The following is a 9,075-nucleotide window of genomic DNA, read 5'->3' as shown; positions in this document are numbered from 1 at the left end:
AAGTGTTGATGCTTAAAAGACGTACAGTTTGGAGAAAGGAAATTATATAGGCAACCCCACAGAGATTGTTTTGTTTCTCTTTATGCACTGGAAAGGTAAGATGCTATTTTAATAAAATAAAAATAAAATGGTATTGGGAAAACAGAGGCCTCCGTATACGTGTGTGTGTGTGTGTGTGTGTGTGTGTGTGTGTGTGTGATGCTTAGCCATGCCCTCTCCGGGATACGCAATTGCGCACAAACCCTCCCAGTTTTCCATTCAGCCAGAGATGGCAGACACTTCACATTCTGCTGTACTTAGTATCGGGCTGTGTTAGGATGGCAGGATTGCACCATTAGGGCTTTCCCTCTGAAGTTTTGTACTTCTACAGAGCTTGGAGTTCCCCCAAGCATACTGATACCTTCATCTTGTTTCTCAGGGGTTCCATTTTAGCTACAATCCTGTCGCGAGCTGAGTTCACTATTAGGAGTGGCCAGAAAGGTCTACCTTTGGACCCCAAGCCTGCTGCGCCCCCTTCCTGGTTTACAGGCTCCCTAATAAATTTACCATTCGTCTCTTGCAAATAACTTCATCGCTACTTGAGATTAGCACAAAATAAAGCTTGTGTGTGAGCATCAGGAATACCAGGGTTGTAACAGAGACAGTCTTCCTGGAGGGTGAAAAGATACAGTGGTACCTTGGTTCTCAAACGCTTTGGTACTCAAACAACTTGGAAGCCAAGCACTGAAAACCCGGGAGTAAGTGTTCCGGTTTGAGAACTTTTTTCAGAAGTTGAACGTGCTCCCTTTTGAGTGTTACACTTCCGTTTTGAGTGTTATGCTGAGGTCTGTCTGTTTTTGCTATTTATTTTGCGTTTTTGTGGCTCTTTTTGTGTGTGTGTGTGACCATGTGGAACCCAGTTCAGCTACTGATTGATTGATTGATTGATTGATTGTGTGGCTGCAGTACATTGTTTATTGCTTTCATTTTATGGATCAATGGTCTCGTTAGATAGTAAAATTCATGTAAAACTGCTGCTTAAGGGTTGTTTTTAAAAGTCTGGACCGGATTAATCCATTTTGCATTACTTTCTATGGGAAAGCGCGCCTTGGTTTTAGAACGCTTCAGTTTTGGAACTGACTTCCGGAACGGATTATGTTTAAGAACCAAGGTACTACTGTACAAATATCCTATAAATGGTGGAGTACCTGGAACGAAGCTAAGTCCCATCTGAAAGGTTAATATTGAAACAAGAGCCAGAGATCCTTTGCAAATATTGGTCCTGGCCAGGGACAGATACTCTTGTTGTGACACAAGGGATAGATTTATTAGGAAACTTGAGGTGAAGAAGCTGAGCGGTTCTTGGTCGTAGCTGCTTGTCTGCAGCAATGTGAGTTTGCTGGTGGTGCTGCTTCCATCACCAACAGCTGTGTTATCTGGCCCCTCCTTTAAATGTTGTTGTTGTTGTTGTTGTTTAGTCATTTAGTCATGTCCGACTCTTCGTGACCCCATGGACCAGAACACGCCAGGCACTCTTCCACTGCCTCCTGCAGTTTGGTCAAACTCATGCTGGTAGCTTTGAGAACACTGTCCAACCATCTCGTCCTCTGTCGTCCCCTTCTCCTTGTGCCCTCCAACTTTCCCAACATCAGGGTCTTTTCCAGGGAGTCTTCTCTTCTCATGAGGTGGCCAAAGTCTTGGAGCCTCAGCTTCAGGATCTGCCCTTCCAGTGAGCACTCAGGGCTGATTTCCTTCAGAATGGAGAGGTTTGATCTTCTTGCAGTCCATGGGACTCTCAAGAGTCTCCTCCAGCACCATAATTCAAAAGCATCAATTCTTCGGTGATCAGCCTTCTTTATGGTCCAGCTCTCACTTCCATACACCACTATTGGGAAAACCATAGCTTTAACTATACGGGCCTTTGTTGGCAAGCCATAAAAAGCCAAAGGTGAGATTGACTGACAAAACTAACATTCAGCTCCATATCAGCAGCTAGTGGCCACTGAAATATACTCAGAGTCGCAAAGTGATTTCATGCTCTTTATTCAGCTCATAGTGGTGAGGAGGAATGAATGAATGTCCCCTCAAAGTATCTGCTTTATATACATTATTTACACAATGGGCTGCACATGATTGGCTAATTCCGGAATTCTACTGTAAGCCAATCAGGTTGTGGATTCACTTCTATCTGGAGCATGATTGGGTGGTTCCTGCCAACCAATCATACTGCTGCATTGTTCTAGGACCAATCAGACTGCTGCATTCTGAATCCTATTGTTCTAGGACCAATCAGACTGCTGCATTTTGGATCCTATTGTTCTAGGACCAATCAGACTGCTGCAGTTTGGATCCTATTCAACTCAGTACATAACAGCCACAAATTCTCCAGTCCTTCCCTACAGGGTTGTCTGTTCTTTGTATTTATCACTCTCTGAGAAGTTGAGAGCAGCAGCAGCAAAAGGGAGGGTACCACCCTGTTTTCTTCTCACAACGATCCTGTGAGGTAGACTAGGCTGAGAAGGGGCAGCCCACCAAGAATCACCCGGTTACTCCGGTAAGGAAGGCCTATAAAGTCTCCTGTTTCCTCTTTGTGGGAATACAAAGGCAAGGAGTCTATTTTATGGGCTCGCCCTGCTGTCGTCATATCCTCCTGGGTTCGTTCTTACGAAGAAGCCTTACATTCATCCCCTGAGCTCAACGCAGCGTTTCCTTCCAGCAGAGGAAGCTGGTTCTTGTTTCTTTCCCCTCGCAGACCCCCACCTTTGCTCTCCTTGGAAACTCCAGCCGGTCCCAAGTGCCTCTGGGACAGACGCCAGGGTAAACACGAGCAGCAATTGAGGCTGCTGCTTCTCAGCCCCAGTGCATGAGTCAGCTACAGCTGGGATGGTTTAAGCGAGCTCATTAGGAGTCAAGTTGTCCAACTCTGCTGCTCTAACCTCACAAAGCTTTTTATGCTGGGCTCTAGTCTCGACCATAAAGACGATGGTCTCCATAGCTACTCCCAGCCCCGTCGTTTGAGCTGCGGCCTCACCTCCCCTTCTCAGTTCATTACGGGACTAAAGATTTGTGCTAGATTATGACCCTGCAACACTGGAGCCATGCCACGCTTGACAACAGTGCCATCCAATAAGCCCCCTTTCGCCAACCTGGTGCCCTCCAGATGCGTTGGACTACAATGTCCATCATCTCTGGCCATCGGCTATGAGCTGATATGAGCTGTAGTCCCATCATCGGGGGGGCACATGGTTGGGGAAGGCTGCAAAAAGTGCACAAGATGGGGTACACTGTCCTAAGTAGGCCCCTAGACAGCTTCTTGAAAAACAGAGCCATCTCCTTGCTGACAAAGGTCCGTATAGTTAAAGCTATGGTTTTCCCAGTACACTGGTACCTCGGGTTAAGTACTTAATTCGTTCCGGAGGTCTGTACTTAACCTGAAACTGTTCTTAACCTGAAGCACCACTTTAGCTAATGGGGCCTCCTGCTGCTGCCGTGCCGCCCAAGCACGATTTCTGTTCTCATCCTGAAGCAAAGTTCTTAACCTGAAGCACTATTTCTGGGTTAGCGGAGTCTGTAACCTGAAGCATATGTAACCCGAGGTACCACTGTAGTGATGTATGGAAGTGAGAGCTGGACCATAAAGAAGGCTGATCGCCAAAGAATTGATGCTTCTGAATTATGGTGCTGGAGGAGACTCTTGAGAGTCCCATGGATTGCAAGATCAAACCTCTCCATTCTGAAGGAAATCAGCCCTGAGTGCTCACTGGAAGGGCAGATCCTGAAGCTGAGGCTCCAATACTTTGGCCACCTCATGAGAAGAGAAGACTCCCTGGAAAAGACCCTGATGCTGGGAAAGATGGAGGGCACAAGGAGAAGGGGACGACAGAATACGAGATGGTTGGATAGTGTTCTCGAAGCTACCAGCATGAGTTTGACCAAACTGCGGGAGGCAGTGGAAGACAGGAGTGCCTGGCGTGCTCTGGTCCAGGGGGTCACGAAGAGTCGGACACAACTAAACGACTAAACAACAACAACAACAAAGCAGACACAGGGTTGTAGCCTGGAGCAATGTAAGCATGGTAGCTTCAATGCACATTCTTTTCCTCAAAGAATTCTGGGCTCTCTGGTCTGTTAAGGGTTGTTGCTGGGAATTTCAACTCTGTGGGACATAAACTACAGTGCCTAGAATTCTCCAAGGAAGAGAATGTGCCTCAAATGTGCTTTGGAGGTATTGTGTGTACACAACCTTGGACTACACAGAGGAAGCCGATCTCAATGAGCCAAGTGCGGCCTCTAAGTCAACAGGCTCTGCGTGGCTCCTGCCTCAAAGCTGCTATCTGAGAACAGTGATAAATCACTTGACAGCTTTCATTCATTCATTCAATCCTAATAGTAGGCCAGTATTTATTTTTCTCTCCTTTCCGTTAGCACGTTCATTTCATTTATTAATTTTCTATCTTGCCTGACCTTCCAAGGGAGCCCATAAAAACAGATGTGCACTTTGTCAAAAAGGAAAGGTCCCAGAGTAGAATTGGTTGTTGTGGCTCTTAAAAACAAACAAACAAACAAACAACCATTTACACAATAGCCTGTTCTTTTCCTTACTCCAAGTTTTTAAATAAAGAGATATATCCAATTTTAGATAGATAGAAAGATAGAGACAGACAGATGATAGATAGATAGATAGATGATAGATAGATAGATGATAGATAGATAGATAGATAGATAGATAGATAGATAGATGATAGATAGATAGATGATAGATAGATAGATGATAGATAGATAGATAGATAGATGGATAGATAGATAGATAGATAGATGATAGATAGATAGATAGATAGATGATAGATAGATAGATAGATAGATAGATAGATGATAGATAGATAGATAGATGATAGATAGATAGATAGATAGATAGATAGATAGATAGATAGATGATAGATAGATAGATAGAGATAGATAGATGATAGATAGATAGATAGATGATAGATAGATAGATAGATGATAGATAGATAGATAGATAGATAGATAGATGATAGATAGATAGATAGATAGATAGATAGATAGATAGATAGATAGATAGATGATAGATAGGTGATAGATAGATGATAGATAGATAGATAGATAGATGATAGATAGATAGATAGATAGATAGATAGATAGATAGATAGATAGATATAGATAGATAGATGATATAGATGATATAGATGATAGATGATAGATAGATAGATGATAAGATTCTCTCTCTTTCCCCCCCCCTTTCTCTCTCTCTCTCTCTCTCTCTCTCACACACACACACACACACACACAAACATTGCCATTGGAATGGCAATGCCCATCAACTGGGGGGGGCAGCCCTCTCAAATATTTTATTGGGGAGGCTGAAAGGACCTCAGCCCCTAGGAGTTGGCTCCTATGATATACACACATAAACATGATGGAACCAGATGTGTGTATGTGTGTCTTGAATATGTGAATGCAAACAGAGAAAGTAAAGCAAGAATCAATAACTGGAAAGTTTTCATTACTCAAAGTTTATTTGCAATCAAGGTGATTTAATCACCTGGATTAAATCAGATGAATGCATGTGTGTGTGTTTGCATTTGAAAGTGGACGCTTCTGAACATCTTGCTGATCTGCAGAGGATGTTTGGCGAAAGATGAAACTAATGTGCCATCTCAGACCATTCACAGACCACTTACATGATGAACTGGTATATATTCACTTGATAATGAAACAGTATAGAATTGTTGTATTAGACTCACATGAGCCACCAATCCCTGAAGTGGGATGGGAGCTAAAGTGAGTTGGATTAAAAGCTGTTTTCCCTTTCAGGTTTGTTTATACCACCAGGTCCAATGGTATAAAGGTCTTACTAAGACAGATAGGTTTGAGGGTATCTGGTGGCCTCTCCTGGTGTTTGTTACTCGATCGGGAGAGCACAGTCAACCTCTACTCTCACAGCTCAATTTTTGGAGACAGTTTAGGTCAGTGGTCGTCCATTATTCTTGGTACATCTCATATAATAGTATGACATTTTACCATTTTAGCTTTGAAGTGCTCCCTCCCTACTGTATTGTTTGCTTTTCTCTCTTTTACTGTATTATCCTTTTTTTTTTAATTCCCTTTCTTGTTCTGTTTGTCCTCCTTTGAGGTTTGTAACTGCTTTCTTTACTTACGTAACAAAATGAAATAAAGAAATACTTTATGGAAAACAACGGCGACGACATCTGACAGAGCAATCAGCAGATTTCTAATGAGGAGCATGGGAACTGCGCATGAAAAGAAAGGCTCACTCATGCAGACAGGACGCTCTTCCTCAGAGTTGCACAAGGCACCCAAGCCACAAGACCTGTTCGTCTTTTTTATTTTCAGGGCGTGATCCTCTCTGCTCTGCTGTTCCTTTGTGTAAGGAGACCGCTCCTTCTCCATCTTCTGGGCTGCACTGCTTTTGATCAATGCCTTCTCATCTGCAAGCCTCTACTCATGGGAGATGATTCCGGTGATGCAGACGATAACGTCCATAGATTTGCCATGGTCCCTCTACTGATTGCAGAGCCCAATGTGAAACCCCAAGCACTCTTCAGAGGTATTCTTCCAGGAGTCCCTTTTCAAACAGGGGTGGCTAACCTGTGGTCCTGCCGCTGTTGCTGGACTCTCCATTCCCATCAGACCCAGCCAACATGGTCAATGACACCTGCAGGTGACAAATTAGCCACCTCTTGGTCCAGTACCACCCAAAGGAAGTGGCTTTGTAAGTTATTTTGGCTGTTTCCCCGTTACTTAATTTGATCGTATCTTTAAGATATATCTTAACTCTACATGAACAGCCTGCAATTGTCTCCCCTGCAATTTAAACCTGTTGCATTTTATTGTATCCTGATGTGATGCTTTCAAAATAAATCATCTTACAACATTACTCAATACAGTGGTACCTCGGGTTACAGACGCTTCAGGTTACAGACTCCGCTAACCCAGAAATAGTACCTTGGGTTAAGAACTTTGCTTCAGGGTGAGAACAGAAATTGTGTGGCGGTGGCACGGCGGCAGCAGGAGGCCCCATTAGCTAAAGTGGTACCTCAGGTTAAGAACAGTTTCAGGTTAAGAACGGACCTCCAGAACGAATTAAGTTCTTAACCTGAGGTACCACTGTATTTGAAAGTTGTACACATAGCTTTATTTTGAAAGTGTATAAGCTGGCCTCTGGCATAACTTCCCAGAGCAGTGTGCTGTTAAGAAAATAAAACTATATAATAAATTTAACAGCAAAAAAGGTGTTTTCTCCCTCTTAGGCTGCAACTATATGCCAGGGTAGCAAACCTCAGTCTCAGGGGCCAGTCCTCTGGACTCTCCCCGGCCTCCCTACTCTGCTCACACCCTTCATGTGCTCTGGTTTGTACCCCAAATATTTTTACCTGACTGGAATGTGCCTTTGACCTCTGAAGAGTAGAGAAGCCTATGTGAGTGTGTAGAGAAACTAGGCTCCTGAAACAAAGGTAAAATGTGTGTTGATTGCTCTGCCTACTTTTACCTCTGGCCCACTAGTGAGATGAGGTCCCTGGAAGGATGAGAAGAAGATGCCCTCCAGGCTAGCAGATCAGGATAGATGCTCATTGTCATCAGGCAAATCAGAACAAATGCTCAATCAAGAGTGGGTGCCGTAAGCTTTGTACAAGCAGACCAGGATGATTGCTCCATCAGCAGGTTGCCTGGAAGAGACACAGGTGCCCAGATCAAACAAGAAAAATATCCTCTTTGCATGATGATGCCTCTTTCATGCCCTACCTAAAATGGCCACTCACCCAGTCCCAGCGGTGGGCCATGTTTGCGGCCCAGCGTGTGGCTTCCCCGTCTCCCTGAAGCCACGCTCCTTTCGTTGGCCGTTGCTCTGCTCCCATGGCCATCGTGGAGCCTGCTGGGTTCCCGCCAAAGCCAGATTCAAATTTGGTCTATCCATGGCAGCCTGGGGGGCAGGGCGACTAGAGCAGACCGAGTTGGAGCTGGGTCAACTCTGGTCCGCTCGTGACAAATAACGAGGGATGCGCTGGGGTGCCCTCATGCTGAAATTGCAATAGGCAGGCACTTCACACAGTCCCCAGGATGCTCATTCATCTGGGCGAGAATGATCTGGTTGCACAAAAGAGCATCAATTTAATTACGGCAGCAATTGTGGACATTGAAATAATCTGGGCAATATGCCCAGATAACACCATCTTTTGGTCTGAGCTCCTTCTGCGCCTGCGATGGAAAGGGGCCTTCAAGCCTTCTCGCCTCAATTACGCCCTAGTAAAAATCAACAAGGGACGCGGGTGGCGCTGTGGGTTAAAGCACAGAGCCTAGGACTTGCTGATCAGAAGGTCGGCGGTTTGAATCCCCACGACGGGGTGAGCTCCCGCTGCTCGGTCCCTGCTCCTGCCAACCTAGCAGTTCGAAAGCACGTCAAAGTGCAAGTAGATAAATAGGGACCACTCCGGCGGGAAGGTAAACGGCATTTCCGTGCGCTGCTCTGGTTCGCCAGAAGTGGCTTAGTCATGCTGGCCACATGACCCGGAAGCTGTCTGCGGACAAACGCCGGCTCCCTCGGCCTATGGAGCGAGATGAGCGCGCAACCCCAGAGTCGGTCACGACTGGACCTAATGGTCAGGGGTCCCTTTACCTTTACCTAAAAATCAACAGGGCTTTACACAACGCGACCCTGCCTCTTGGTGGCCAAGTGATCAGATATCCGGACCTTAAAACTGACAAATTGGACCTTTTCACCTCACCCCTATAGGGAATGAACATTGGTTGAGAGCTGTGAAGCAGGGCCTTGAGGAATGGTTTCAGTTGTAGGTAGTCTTGGCGGTGAGACTGTGATTTTGCAGTCTTGAGTGGCGGTTTTTAGGCCTTGGGCAGAATCCCTTAGTCTGATAACTGATGAAGGGGTGAAAGGATAACTCACCCCTTCCATGACGGCAATAACAGTGTACCCTGTTAGAGGGGTCTTGAGGGGAGTCTCTGTCCACAAGCACACAACAAGTGGGCCATAGAACACCCCCCTCCCTGGCGGCGCACGTTTTGCAGTGGTTCCATATTCCCATTTGACCCTGTCATGCCTCA

At 45.4% G+C, this 9,075-nt stretch overlaps 1 long non-coding RNA gene across 3 annotated transcripts; it reads left to right on the top strand.

Annotated features, from left to right (window-relative positions):
* Positions 1-6,900, top strand: LOC308596666. Of its 3 annotated transcripts, none has more exons than XR_014012629.1 (3): positions 1-95; positions 5,812-5,963; positions 6,131-6,900. It is a non-coding gene; the product is annotated as an uncharacterized lncRNA (long non-coding RNA). The 3 variants fall into 3 exon arrangements; XR_014012631.1 differs by lacking the exon at positions 1-95 and adding an exon at positions 5,326-5,689; XR_014012630.1 differs by lacking the exon at positions 5,812-5,963 and having other exon boundaries at positions 27-95.
* Positions 6,901-9,075: the final 2,175 nt, after the last annotated feature.

Source organism: Podarcis bocagei (assembly GCF_964188305.1).
Source record: "Podarcis bocagei genome assembly, chromosome: 10".
In the NCBI taxonomy this organism is placed as follows: domain Eukaryota; kingdom Metazoa; phylum Chordata; class Lepidosauria; order Squamata; family Lacertidae; genus Podarcis; species Podarcis bocagei.
The sequence above is the reverse complement of the archived record's forward strand: the minus strand, read 5'-3'. Positions and strand labels throughout refer to the sequence as shown.